General features: G+C 32.3%; 1 long non-coding RNA gene across 1 annotated transcript; it reads right to left on the bottom strand.

Moving 5' to 3' along the window:
- Window positions 1–10,508: 10,508 nt before the first annotated feature.
- LOC131800734 (uncharacterized) lies at window positions 10,509–11,094 on the bottom strand. The gene is made up of 3 exons (XR_009341511.1): window positions 10,958–11,094; window positions 10,705–10,836; window positions 10,509–10,639 (listed from the first exon to the last, which is right to left on the bottom strand). It is a non-coding gene; the product is annotated as an uncharacterized LOC131800734 (long non-coding RNA).
- Window positions 11,095–16,518: the final 5,424 nt, after the last annotated feature.

Here is a 16,518-nt window from a genome sequence, read left to right as displayed (position 1 = left end):
ATTTGTAACACGGGTGATTTTTCTCCTCCTTAGGTAATGTCTACTACCTCTTTATACGACTTTGTACTTCGTACATAATGTCAAAGGTAATGACATTTCCTAAGGAGCGACGTTTTGTAATTGCCGCCTTTACAGTATTCCACCGACTCTACGAGTACTAACAAGCATAGGATTACGCCCTACTGCCAAAAACCCTTTGTACGAAGGTAATACTGTTCCACGAACAGCCACCCTATAAAAAATATACAGTCCACTGCTCAGTGGGAAAAAATATTAATTATTTGTGTTTTTATTTTTCTCCCAATTTCTTTATTTTCATTTTGCTACGCAAACACATACAAACATTCTCCTCTTTTATAGATATAGATATTTGTTAATTCAAAAAAAAAAAATAAATAAATAAATCTATATCTATAAAAGAGGAAAATGTTTGTACGTTTGTTTGTTTGTTTGTAATTTAAGGACTCGAAAACTGCTAAATAGATTTTTCTGAAAATTTCCATATATACTGCAACATCGCCTGAAAGTAACATAGGCTATATACATTTTTGAATTTCCACTTGGAACTGGAGATATAGCATCAGAATCGGAGGTACCTCCCAAAAATTTAGATTTTATATGCACATATCTATTGATCGGTTAAAGATACAGTATACAAATTTGGAATGTGTAACGGAATTTGGAACAAAAATAAGTTTGCTAAATTATATTGTAATCGGTTCAGATTTGGATATAGCTCCCATATATATTTTCGACCGATTTCGTTCATTTGATGCCTCAAACACAATATGAATGTTCGATTCCAATGAAATTTGGAATATGTGACGGGATTTGATCCGAAAATAAATTTGTCAAATTATATTGAAATCGGTTCAGATTTGGATATAGCTCCCATATATATTTTCGGCCGATTTCAAGCATTTGATGCACCAAACACGCTATGTATCCCCAATTTCAATGAAATTTGAAACGTGTGATAGATTTTATCTAAAAAAATTTATTTCCCAAATTATATTGAAATCGGTTCAGATTTGGATATAGCTCCCATATATATTTTCGGCCGATTTCATGTATTTGGTGGACCAAATAAGATATGTATGTCCAAATTTAATGAAATTTAAAATAAGTAACGGAATCGGGAGCAAAAATGAATTTTTCAAATTATATTGAAATCGGTTCAGATTTGGATATAGCTCCTATATATATTTTCGACCGATTTCATATATTTGATGCACCAAACACGCCATGTATCTCTAATTTCAATGAAATTTGGAATGTGTAGCGGAAATTAAAACAAATATACATTTGTCAAATTATATTAAAATCGGTTCAGATTTGGATATAGCTCTCATATATATTTTCGACCGATTTCGTGTATTTTATACACCATACACGATATGTATGTTCGATTCCAAAGAAATTTGGAATATGTAACGGGATTTTGATTAGAAAATAAATTTTTCAAATTATATTAAAATTGGTTCAGATTTGGATATAGCTCCCATATATATTTTCCGCCGATTTCACATATTTGATGCACAAAACACCATACGTATTTCCGATTCCAATGAAATTTGGCATGAGTGGCTAAATTTGTTACAAAAATAAATTTGACAAATTATATTCAAACACTCTCAGATTTGATTATAGCTCCCATATATATTCTCAGTCGATTTCACTTATTTGATGCACCCAAAGCGAGAGAGACAAAATCTGGCACCAGAAAAAAAAATGCCAAATTATATTGAAATCAGTTGAGGTTTGGGTATAGCTAACATATATATTTCGGCCGATTTCATACATGTTATGCACCAAACATGATATATAAGACCGATACCAATGAAATTCAGAATGTGTGGCGGAATTTGGTTACAATAATAAATGTGACAAATTAATTGGAAATTAGTTAAGATTTGGATATAGCTTCTATATATATTCTCGGCCGATTTCAAATATCTGACGCACCAATTTCAATGAAATATGAAAGGTGTGGCGGAATTTGGTGTAAAAGTATTTTTTTTTTTAAATTATGTTTAAATCGGATCAGATTGGGATATCATTTTAATAAGAACCATTGACCCACAACGCCTAAGGCTAACACTAAAAAACAACACAACAATTGATTTGAAATACGCTTATTACGGCGAATATGTTGTTGCTATCTCGAATTCACTAATTGCAATAGAAATGCCACTCAACTTCAAAAGATTGCAGTTTACTGCACGCTTCTTATTTGCTATGAAATAAATAAATCCGAAGTACAAACCCTTCGTGTATGTATGTCATGTTACTGCTTTTCTAATGGCTTTGGTTATTTACGCATTAAAGAAGTGCAATAATTTTTTTTTAACCAGCATATATTGGTAAATAAAATTTTGAATGCATATAAAATCAAAAGGGGTAGCGAAGCGCACCGGGTTCAGCTAGTTAATATAATAAATGTTTTGTTGATACAATGAAAACTTACGTTGCTTTTAAATTCAATGATTTTTGGTTTCATTGAATATATGAAACGGATTTCATTAATTTTACGAAACTATTTATTTTTACAAAACCCAGTAAAAATGTGAATATAGAAATGATACATAATAGCGCTGCCTTATGTGAAGGTATCCGGTGATTTTAGATATTACCAGGGTCTTGGTAACATTTTTCAATTAATTTTACCCTTATTTGGCATATTAGCTTCTAAGGGGGTAGAAAACCTTCGCTCGCGGAAATTTTCCAATGTCAAGGTTTCGGAGTTTCTCTGTCCGTCTGTCTGTCTGTTGTAATCACGCTATCTTTCGAACGAATCGAGATAGAGGGCTAAAAAATTGCAGACATGTTTATTTTGCCAGTAGGCAGGTTAAATTCGCAAATGGAGCATGTGGGTCCACGTTTTGATCGGTTCCTTCGATATTCGGTATTTTGATGATTTTAGCGACACTATTCACCGGAATTGTTACAAATTTAATACTTGAAGTTCCAAAGGGATACTCCATCCTAAGACAGAAAATTGACAGTGCAGGTCCACGTGTTCATATAGCCCCCATATAACGGTACCTCCCTATATTCGGTATTTTGATGATTTTAGCGACATTATTTACCGGAATCGTTTCAAATTTGGTATTTGAAGTTCGTAATTGATGCTACAGGTTGTAACAGAAAATTGTCTATGCAAATCCAGTTCTTCGTATAGCTCTGATGTAACGGTACCTCCCTATGTACGGTATTTTGACGATTTTAACTACATTATTCACCGTTAATTTCAAGTTTCGAATTTGAATATGGTAATGGCTTATGACAAACAAAGCCTATGTAGGTTCACGTCGTAGAGACCCCAATACATCGACTATATTCGGTATTTTTAAGATTTTAACAAAATTTTTAAGGGATTTTATTGTTTGCAAAATTGCCCAATTCTTTCCAAATGGTGGAGGGTATTCCAAGTTCGTTGTTATTTAATCGAGTCATCATTTATACAAAAAATTGTGTCATATATGTGAGCCATATTTGTGAATTATTATTTAAAAACTATGCGTTAAAGACTAAAACTACGGGCCGGCAACGCTGATCCCGGTGCGCGTCGCTACCACCTTTGATTTTATTTTCATTAAAAATTTCATATGAAAATAATAAATAAAACAAATTCAAAAATGCTACTTTATTGCGTAATCAAACAAATAGCTCGGTCTACCAACGCGTAAACATACAGACGCGTAAACATACAGACCAAAAGCAAAAACATGCCAAATTTAGTCCGCGTACACAAAGGGGTTGTCCTTCGGATTTATTAATTACATAGCAAATTCCAAGTGTGCCGCAAAGTGCAATATTTAAAAGTAAAGTGACAATTCTCTTGCTTTATAGAATTAGAGGCAGCAACATACTTCCCCGTAATAATACTTTCAATATAATGTGACAAAAATTAATTTTACACCAAGTTCCGTCACACCTTGCATATTTAATTGAAATTGGAGGTACATATCGTGTTTGGTGCATCAAATATATAAATTGGCCGATAATATATATGGGAGCTATATCCAAATCTTAACCAATTTCTTATTAATTTGTCATATATATTTTTATCTATATCTATAAAAGAGGAAAATGTTTGTATGTTTGTTTGTAATTTATGGACTCGAAAACCGCTGAATAGATTTTCCTGAAAAGTTCCATATATACTGCAACATCGCCTGAAAGTAATATAGGCTATAAACATTTTTGAATTTCCACTTGGAACTGGAGATATAGCATCAGAATCAGAGGTACCTCCCAAAAATTTAGATTTTATGTGCACGTATCTATTGATTGGTTGAAGATACAGTCTCCAAATTTGGAATACGTAACGGAATTTGGAACAAAAATAAGTTTGCCAAATTATATTGTCATCGGTTCAGATTTGGATATAGCTTCGATATATATATATATCTATATTTTCGACCGATTTCGTTCATTTGATGCCTCAAAACACAATATGAATGTTCGATTCCAATGAAATTTGGAATGTGTGACGGGATTTAATCCGAAAATAAATTTGTCAAATTATATTGAAATCGGTTCAGATTTGGATATAGCTCCCATATATATTTTCGGCCGATTTCAAGCATTTGAAGCACCAAACACGCTATGTATCCCCAATTTCAATGAAATTTGAAACGTGTGATAGATTTTATCTAAAAAATTGATTTCCCTAGTTATATTGAAATCGGTTCAGATTTGGATATAGCTCCCATATACATTTTCGGCCGATTTCATGTACTTGGTGGACCAAACACGATATGTATTTCCAATTGTAATGAAATGTAAAATAAGTAACAGAAGTGGGAGCCAAAATGAATTTGTCAAATTAAATTGAAATTGGTTCAGATTTGAATATAGCTCCCATATATATATTCCGCCGATTTCATGTATTTGATGCACAAAACACGCTATGTATCTCTAATTTCAACGAAATTTGAAACGTGTGATAGATTTTATCTAAAAAATTGATTTCACAAATTATATTGAAATCGGTTCAGATTTGGATATAGCTCCCATATATATATTCCGCCGATTTCACATATTTGATGCACAAAACACGATACGTATATCCGATTCCAATGAAATTCGGCATGAGTGGCTAAATTTGGTACAAAAATAAATTTGACAAATTATATTCAAATACGCTTAGATTTGATTATAGCTCCCATATATATACTCAGCCGATTTCACATATTTGATGCACCCAAAGCGAGAGAGACAAAATCTGGCACCAGAAAAAATTGCCAAATAATATTAAAATCAGTTGAGGTTTGGATATAGCTAATATATGTATTTCGGCCGATTTCATACATGTGATATATATGACCGATACCAATGAAATTCAAAATGTGTGGCGGAATTTGGTTACAATAATAAATGTGACAAATGAATTGGAAATTAGTTAAGATTTGGGTATAGCTCCCATATATATATTATCGGCCGGAATTTGGTGTAAAAGTATTTTTTTTTAAATTATATTTAAATCGGATCAGATTGGGATATCATTTTAATAAGAACCATTGACCCACAACGCCTAAGGCTAACACTAAAAAACAACACAACAATTGATTTGAAATACGCTTATTACGGCGAAGTATGTTGCTATCTCGAATTCAATACTTGCAATAGAAATGCCACTCAACTTCAAAAGATTGCAGTTTCCTGCTCGCTTGGTATTTGCTATGAAATAAATAAATCCGAAGAACAAACCCTTCGTGTATGTATGTCATGTTACTGCTTTTCTAATGGCTTTGGTTATTTACGCATTAAAGTAGTGCAATAATTTTTTTTTTAATTTTTAAATTTGTTTTTTTTTTAACCAACATATATTCGTAAATAAAATTTTGAATGCATATTAAATCAAAAGGGGTAGCGAAGCGCACCGGGTTCAGCTAGTATATATATATATATATATATATATATATATACTTATATATTTATATATATATATATATATATATATATATATATATATATAAAGGGGTGGCGCTTCGGCGTTGTGGGCCAATCGTTCTTATTAAAATCATATCCCAATCTGATCCGATTTAAATATAATTTTAAAAAATTTACTTTTACACCAAATTCCGCCACAACTTTCATATTTCATTGAAATTGGTGCGTCAAATATGTGAAATCGGCCGAGAATATATATATGGGAGCTATATCCAAATCTTAACTAACTTCCAATTAATTGATCACATTTATTATTATAACCACTTTCCGCCACACAATCTGAATTTCATTGGAATCGGTCATATATATCGTGTTTGGTTCATAACATGTATGAAGTCGGCCGAAATATATATATTAGCTATACCCAAACCTCAACCGATTTCAATATAATTTGGCAATTTTTTTCTGGTGCCAGATTTCGTCTCTCTCGCTTTGGGTGCATCAAATATGTTAAATCAGCGGAAAATATATATGGGAGCTATATCCAAATCTGAACCGATTTTAATATAATTTGACTAATTTTTTTTCTAATCAAAATCCCATCACATATTCCAAATTTTTTTGGAATCGAATGTACATATCGTGTATGGTGCGTAAAATACATGAAATCGGTCGAAAATATATATGAGAGCAATATCCAAATCTGAACCGATTTCAATATAATTTGTCAAACGTATATTCGTTTTAATTTCCGCTACACATTCCAAACTTCATTGAAATTAGAGGTACATAGCGTGTTTGGTGCATCAAATACATGAAATCGGTCGAAAATATATATGGGAGCTATATCCAAATCTGAACCAATTTCAATATAATTTGACAAATTCATTTTTGCTCCCAATTTCATTACTTATTTTAAATTTCATTAAAATTGGACATACATATCGTGTTTGGTGCACCAAATACATGAAATCGGTCGAAATATATATGGGAGCTATATCCAAATCTGAACCGATTTCAATATAATTTGATAAATTTATTTTCGGATCAAATACCGTTAAACGTTCCAAATTTCATTGGAATCGAACATTCATATCGTGTTTGAGGCATCAAATGAACGAAATCGGTCGAAAATGTATATGGGAGCTATATCCAAATCTGAACCGATTTCAATATAATTTGACAAATTTATTTTCGGATTAAATCCCGTCACACATTCCAAATTTCATTGGAATCGAATATTCATATTGAGTTTGAGGCATCAAATGAACGAAATCGGTCGAAAATATATATGGGAGCTATATCCAAATCTGAACCGATTACAATATAATTTGGCAAACTTATTTTTGTTCCAAATTTCGTTACGTATTACAAATTTGGAGACTGTATCTTCAACCAATCAATAGATATGTGCATATAATATCTAAATTTTTTGGAGGTACCTCCGATTCTGATGCTATATCTCCAGTTCCAAGCGGAAATTCAAAAATGTTTATAGCCTATGTTACTTTCAGGCGATGTTGCAGTATATATGGAAATTTTCAGGAAAATCTATTCAGCGGTTTTCGAGTCCATAAATTACAAACAACAAACAAACAAACAAACATACAAACATTTTCCTCTTTTATATATATATATATATAGTTTGATATATATATATATATATATATATATATATATATACATATATATATATATATATATATATATATATATATATATATATATAAAAGAGGAAAATGTTTGTATGTTTGTTTGAAATATATATATATTATATATATATAAATCGGCCGAAGATATATGTGGAGGCTATATACAAATCCGAACCCGATAAACTTATTGATTTGGGTTCTATTAAGCTTATAGACCTAAGTTTTGTACATAAAAATTCCTTTTTATTTCATTAATCCCGACGTTTTGCCAATGTTTGTTGACATCTTCAGGGGATACGTCTATTTAAATAAACATTACAGTAGGTCTATAAGCTTAATAGAACCCAAATCAATAAATTTACCTGTACCAAGAAAATTAATAATCAATAAATTATCGGGAAGCCTGCCGAATAATACACTATTAAAAATAAACATCTACACGATCATCAACCAAGAGCACAAAATTAAGAATTATTTCCAACACCATATAATTTTATTATTTCCAATCACCTATAAATATAACGAAGAAACTTGCAGGACTATGAAAGAATATTGCAATGAAATTAGAAGACTAGCACAACAAACCGAGAGACCCAAATTCCCATTGACTTGTCGAGATTATGGTATCATACCCCAACACACGAAAGCTACTAAATTAAGGTAAAACAACTGTTTTATTGTAATAAAATCACATCAAAATTAAGCAAAATTGAAGAGGACTTCCATAAAAACTCCTTGATTTCGAATTATCCCAAGCCAATGCCGACATAAAATCAACAAAAAACAAAATTTTCAACATGGAATCTGGAATAAAAACATTAATATTTGTTGCAGACTACACGTCTTTTAAAAACAAACAAAAAATCCGTTTAATAGAAATATCCCGAAAGATCAATAATACCCAACAACAAAAACTAAACAAATTAAAAGGAAACAGTTCGACAAATATGGCATAATTTTCAACGACGACTAGTTCGAGAACAAAACAAATGTCAATTTTCCTATGGAATGCAAGTGGATTTTATCACTTGGAAAAAAGTTTGCAATACCAATAGACAACAAGAATTTTGCACCACTACATACACTAGCTGACATAGAACACTGCATACAAATATCAGGAGAACATGAGAAAGAAGCATGTAGAACTAAAACTTTGACTTTTGACAATATATAAAAAAACATTAAAATTTTTGAAACAATACGACGACATCATAATAACACAAGCAGACAAAGGAAATAAGAAGGTTGCCATATACAAACAATAATACAAGAAGAAAATGGGGGAACTTCTTGATGATAAAAACACATATAGGAAACTAAGGGAAGACCCAACAACAAAATTACAAAAATTAAATAATAATATGGTCACTGATCTACATAAAAACAATGTAATTGACAAAGGGGAAAAAAGTGGCTATACTGCTCAGCATCTACAGCACCAAGGACTTACAACATAAAAAACTCAATAGATCTAAAAAAGAAACTTAAAGACACAATAATAAAAAATGACGATTTAATGATATCTTTTGATGTTATTTCCCTATTCACGAATATACCAGTCAATTTGGCAATAAAAATAATTATGAAAAAATGGGACACAATTAAAATATACACAAACATTCCCAAACAAAAATTCCTTAATATTTTAACTTTCTGTCTCAAAGACAATAATTATTTCAATTATGAAAATGAAATATATAATCAAATATTTGGGATGCCTATGGGAAACCCACTTTCGCCAACAGTAGCAGATATTGTTTTGGACGACCTTCTTGATAATACTATTCAAGAACTAAAAAATAAAGGCATCCTAATAAATTTCATAACCAAATATGTAGACGACACACTTTTAATCATCAATAAGAAATATATCAATCAAATTCAAAATACATTCAATAAATACCACCAAAAAATACAATTCACATTTGAAATTGAAACTAACAATTCTATTTCGTATTTAGATGCAAAATTAATAAGGAATGGGATTTGTATTAAATTTGACTGGTATCATAAAAGCATGGCATTGGGCAGAATTATGAATTACCATACTACACAGCCAAAATCTCAAATAATCAACACAGCTAAAAGTTTCATCATGAGAGTACTACGCATAAGTGACCAAGATTTCCACGAAAGTAACATAAACGAAATCACAACTATATTAATCAACAATAGTTTTCCGAAAAAAGTAATCACACAACTCATCCAAGACACAATACGAAAACTTAAGGATGGCAACCCTAACAATCGTGAGGAACCCATAATATTGCAGCTTAAAATACATCCCTGGCCTAACAGACAATAGAAACATGAAAATGATAATAAACAAAACACAAAACATATCCCGCTAGCAACATGAACTAGTTCGGCATCGGAAACTCGTCGATTCTCAGAGTTACGTAACTAGTTCCACTTAAGACCCCTCACAGTGCAAACAACTGTAAACTTTAACATGGGGATGTCATACGAGGTAACCTATTGGCTCCCTTTGCATTACCTGTAGATGGTACTTTACTAGTTCCAGGTTTACAGTCATATACCAGTGACAAAAGACTAACCTTTACCAAGTTCCAAGTACACAGCCACAGACTAGTGTCATCAGACTACCTTTTATCTAGTTCTATGTATACAGTTATGTACTAGTGTCATTTGACTATCCCTTATCTAGTATAAGCAGACCAATTTTAAACTGGTTTCCCATGAACTAGTTCAGTACCAATTATTGTTAGTGAAATTCTAATTTTTTAGTTTTAATTCATTTTTTATTGCAAACAAATGAATACAAATATACCTTACTCTATAAAACTTGAACAAAAATAAATTAAATTTAATATTTATAAAAGCACTTGTATTGCTTTTCGCAGTTGTGTTTCAGGGGTGTCCGAATATTTTGTAACTGGTATTGAATCTGGAAAAAATAATGTTTATATACACCTTACCTAAAATAACGCTGTATATATTACTTAGGGACTTCAAACCTTTTTCCATGGCTTCCCTCAATATAATACTCGTAGTAATATTTGAACCGATAACATTTTTAAACATTTCGATATTTCCTCTCCTTTTATAATTGATGCTATAATCTTTACCTAAAAATTAACAAAAATTGTATATAATCTATGTTTGTTCAGCAATACATTTAAAAAATACTTACATATATGTATTGATTCTCAATATTTTTCATAAGTGTTGGGGAACCTATTCGATAATGGTATCTCATCACTTTGAGATCGTAGCAACATCACCTTCAACTCAGCTAAAGCATCAGCTAAAATTTTGATTTGACCTATAGTGAAAACAAACAAATTAATAATTTGTAACAATTCTGAGAAGAATGCTATAATTTTACCTTGAATTACTTTTATTATTATTTTATTACCATTATTACTTTTACTACTCATTCTTACCTTTTTATTTGTTATTTTCAACACTTTATAACTTATTTGCACAGAAAAATGATACTTCACTTCACAACGATCAGAATAAGAATGCTTTTTCCAAACAAAACGCACTTGCATTCCTCAAGAATAACGGTGCATTGTTTATACCCTACACCACATAGTGGTAAGGGTATTATGTCTTTGTGCATTTGTTTGTAACATGGAGAAGGAAACGAGATAGACCATAGTTACTTTTGAGAACCTTCATAGAATCACTTTCTGAGTCGATTTATGCATGTCAGTCCGTCTGTCCGTCCGTCCGTCCGTCCGTCTGTCCATGTATTCTTGTGAACAAAATGCCGGTCGCATTTATTATCCGATTGAGATGAAATTTTCCAAACAATATTTTTTGGCCCAAGGACGAACCCTATTGAAATTGGTGAGAATCGGATCAAATTTAGATATAGCTCCCATATATATCTTCATCCGATTTCGGTTTAAATGTGCACCAAATGTCCACTATCAGTCCAAATTACCTGAATTTTGGCACACCCAACCGAGTTCGGCCTAGAAGCAAGTATATCAAATTTGGAGAAAATCGGTTCAGATATAGCTATAGCTCCCATATATATCTTTCATCCGATTTGATCTTTAAGTCCCTAACATTCCTACTATGCACTCCACAACCGTGATATTTGGTACCAGGTATTAGATGGAGCACAGAAATAGCTGTTTCAAATTTTATCGAAATCGGTTCAGATTTGGATATAGCTCCCATATATATCTTCATCCGATTTCGGGTTAATTGACCACCAAATGGCCAATATCAGCCCAAATGGCCCGAATTTTGGCACATGTGACCGAGATTAGCCTTAAAGCAAATACAACTAATTTGGAGAAAATCGGTTCAGAAACAGCTATAGCTTCCATATATATATTCATCCGATTTCGGGTTAAATGTGCACCAAATGTCCACTATCAGTCCAAATTACCTGAATTTTGGCACACCCAACCGAGTTCGGCCTAGAAGCAAGTATATCAAATTTGGAGAAAATCGGTTCAGATATAGCTATAGCTCCCATATATATCTTTCATCCGATTTGGTGTTTAAGCCTCTCACATTCGTAATATGCACTCCACAAGAATGATATTTGGTACCAGATATAAGATACAGCCCAGAAATAGCTGTTTGTAATTTTATCGAAATCGGTTCAGATTTGGATATAGCTCCCATATATATCTTCATTAGATTTCGGGTTAATTGTGCACCAAATGGCCGATATAAGTCCAAATGGACTGAATTTTAGTACATCGGACCAAATTCAGCCTAGAAGCAAGTATATCAAATTTAGTGAAAATCGGTTCAGATATAGATATAGCAACCATATATATGTTTCATCCGATTTAGAGTTTTAGTCCCATACATTCGTAATATTCACTGCACAACCGTGATATTTGGTACCAGGTATTAGATGGAGCACAGGAATAGCTGTTTTAAATTTTATCGAAATCGGTTCAGATTTGGATATAGCTCTCATATATATCTTCATCCGATTTCGGGTTAAATGTGCACTAAATGGTCAATATCAGCCCAAATCACCAGTCTAGAAGATAATACGTAAAATTTGGAGAAACCTGGTTCAGAGATAGCTATAGTTCGTAAAATGCACGATAGAATTAGATAGATTTTGATTTTGTACCAAATATCTCATAGAGCTCTGAAATGCCCTGTATAAACCTTTTTACGAGAGCTCTACTAAATATGCATAGTGGTGTAGGGTATCATATAGTCGGCCCCGCCCGACTTTTGAGCTTTCCTTACTGGTTTTTTATTGGTAATCTAAAAAAACTATTCAAAGTGGTTCTTGTTCGTAGAGATCTCATTCAAATGTTCGTTTGGTTTTTTCGTGGTGGTTTTTATTTATGCACAACTGTCGTTCTTTGCATTACTTGGGGACGAAAAGGTGTCAATTGGTTACCTTTGCATTACTTGGGGACACATTTGGTACTAGTCCGGCTTATATCTAGTATAGGACTGGTGAAATCGAGTTAAATGGAATTTTCATTGCCAGCGGGATGTTATGCTTACAAAGCAAACAAAACAATAAGTCAGATATTTTCCAACGTCAAAACACCAATCGACAAGCAACAACAACATAACATAGTATACGAAATAGAATGCAATGGAAATGACGAACAAAGCTGTGATCCTGTTTACATTGGTACAACAAAACGAACACTGCAAACGAGAATGGGGGAACATAAAACTGACATTGAAAAGGGAACACAAAAAACAGCTTTGGCGCAACATATTTCAAAGACGGGACACAAAGCAAATATTGAAAATGTCAAAATATTAGACAAAGAAAGCAAAGACGATAAAAGATATACGATAGAAAGTTTACGAATACAACAAAAAATAAAAAGGACGATGAATATCAAAGAGGACACAAACAACATAAGTGTTAGCTATCGCATTGCAATATAGTAATCTGTGATATTAGTTATTAAGGTTTTGTGTTGTTGAACTTGACGAAATACTTCATGTAAACTTAATCCAATTTTATTGTAAGTTATTTATGTATTCATGAAGATTTGATCTAATGTAATTTTTATTTAAATAGACGTATCCCCTGAAGATGTCAACAAACATTGACGAAACGTCGGGATTAATGAAATAAAAAGGAATTTTTATTTACAAAACTTAGGTCTATAAGCTTAATAGAACCCAAATCAATAAATCTACCTGGACCAAGAAAATTAATAATAGATAAACTTATTTTTGTACCGAATTTATTCATCATTCCAAATTTCATTGGAATCGGATATACGTATCGTGTTTGGTGCATCATATAAACCAAATTGGTCGAAAATATATATGGGAGCTATATCCAATTGTGAACCAATTTGAATATAATTGGGCAATATTTTTCTGTGTAAATCCCGTCACATATTCCAAATTTAATTATAATCGAACAAACATATCATGCTTGGTGCAACAAAAAAAAAAAAAAAACGAAATCGGCCGAAAATATATATGGGAGCTATATCCAATTCTGTATGGTTTTTAATATAATTTGGCTAAATTATTTATGCTCCAAATTCCGTTACGCATTCAAAATTTGGAGGGTGTATCTATAATGGATAAATAGATATATGCATATAAAATCTGAATTTTTGGGAGGTACCTCCTATTCTGATGCCACATCTCCAGATCCAAGTGAAATTTCAAAAATTTGTATAGCATAAGTTGCTTTCAGGCGATGTTCTAGTATACTTGGAAATTTTCAGGAAAATCTGTTCAGCAGTTTTCGAGTCCATAAATTACAAACAAACATACAGACATTTTCCTCTTTGAACTGGAGATATAGGATCAGAATCGGAGGTACCTCCCGAAAATTTAGATTTTATATACACATATCTATTGACCTATTACAGATACGGTCTCCAAATTTGGTTAACCGAATTTGAAACACGAATATATTTGCCAAATTATATTGAAATCGGTTCAGATTTGGATATAGCTCCCATATATATTTTCCGCCGATTTCACATAATAGATGCACTAAACACGATACGTACGTCCGATTGCAATGAAATTCTGCATGAGTGACTATATTTGGTACTCAAGTTTTATTACATTCAATGTATTAAATCCATTAGAGAAAATAAGAATTTTATGTTATTTTACTTGAGGTTTATATATATATATATATATATATATATATATATATATATATATATATATATATATATATATATATATATATATATATATATATATATATATATATATATATATGTATATATTGAAATCGGTTGATGTGTAGCTCCCATATATATATTAATATTTCGGCCGATTTCGTGTGTGTTATTCACCAAACACATATATATGACCGATTCCAATGAAATTCAGAATGTGTGGCGGAATTTGGTTACAATAATAAATTAGAAAATTTATTGGAAATCGCTTAAGATTCGGATAAAGCTCTCATATATATATTCTCGGCCGATTTTACATATTTGACGCACCAATTTCAATGAAAAATAGCCTGATCTTATTTTTCAGCTATAGGCTTTAATTTGAGTGTTAAATACCTATATGCTAAAGAACATCTATAAAAGCCCCATGTGAAAATTCTGTTCAATTTTTGGTATTGTAAAAAGCATTCAAATGAGCTATAATTTGAATTTTGTATTTCCAACGTTTAAAATCCCGTACTGCGTGGTATTTTGTTTTGTCCACCTCATACATGAAGGCAGAATGTTGTCAGAATAGCCAAAAAATTACTCTTTTGCTCCGATTACCGTAAGATGGGCATTAATTGTTTGTCATTTAAATTGTGCGGTGGAGATCCAATAAAGTTACTTTATAATTTCGTATTTTTTTCATGTTTCTGCCACAATTTCCGACTGAATGAGTCCCAGATTGACATTTCGGAGTTTATTTCACATAGACGTACATCCCAAATCTACGTTCCCAACCAATATTCTCTAAGGGGTTACAAATTCAATAGAATACTAAATTTTCATTTCTGACCACACATTGGTTGGGAAAGTGTGGGGACTATACTTAAATAAATGCCTATGTGGATAATTATCTGTAAGATGATTTTCTACCCCAGGGTTTTTTTTTACCCCAGGTAGCCTCAAGACTAAGACGCGTCCTTTTCCGAAAAATAAAAATTTTATAAGAAGAGATTTTCTTCCCCCTTAAAAACAAAGATGTCAAATAAGGGCCAAAAAATTTAAAAAGTTGCCAAGATGTAACGTGCTGATTTCATCACGTACATTTATACGAACAAACAACCGCACCTATTACACAATGAGAACAACAACAGTGGCCACTGCAAGTGTGACGCTAACAGCACCAACCAACCACCACCACCATGCACACACGACTCGGTCATACGCAGTCTACAAGGCGACAACAGCACTAGCCAACAAACGCAGCATTCATTGGGCGCGTGGTGAACAAAGTAGTTTTCGGTGGTGTGCTGCTCACAGCGTAAGGCTAAAAATTCGCAATGACTTGGTAGAACCGGTCACATATAGTGTTCGGTTTGAGGTGCGATAAAGCAAGGCTCGGTACTGCAGGAGCTTGCCAAAGGGTAGCTAGTGATTTTCTAAAGATCATCGGCCGTCCTCCGACTAATAACAGGGTTATTCGGTCGACACAGGCACGGTCGACGAAGGGGTTTTTGTTGTAACAGACAAAACAAACATACATGGATATGTTACTTCGTTCAGGTTGAACGAAAGCATAACAAGTGGAGAAAGATGTAAATGTTTGTTTAAAATGTTTGTGCGGTTGTAAGATTTAGAAGATTTTCCAAAAGAATTTTAGTTTTAGGTAATTCTTTTGTTCCTCTTCTATTGAGCTTACGATCTCGTCACTTGGGTAAAAAATGTTTTTTGTCATAGAAGTTATTTTTTTAATAACTTCTGGGGAGAATATCCCAGACAAGAAACAAGGGAACTGATGAGGATTGGTGGCTCTTTCCGAAACCTAGGTATTCCCTGCCTTACCCCCAGGTAAACATTACCATCGTTCTACACTCATAAACAAACGTTGTTTTTATAAAAAC

This window comes from Musca domestica, unplaced genomic scaffold (assembly GCF_030504385.1).
Source record: "Musca domestica strain aabys unplaced genomic scaffold, Musca_domestica.polishedcontigs.V.1.1 129, whole genome shotgun sequence".
NCBI classification, from domain to species: domain Eukaryota; kingdom Metazoa; phylum Arthropoda; class Insecta; order Diptera; family Muscidae; genus Musca; species Musca domestica.
The sequence above is the reverse complement of the archived record's forward strand: the minus strand, read 5'-3'. Positions and strand labels throughout refer to the sequence as shown.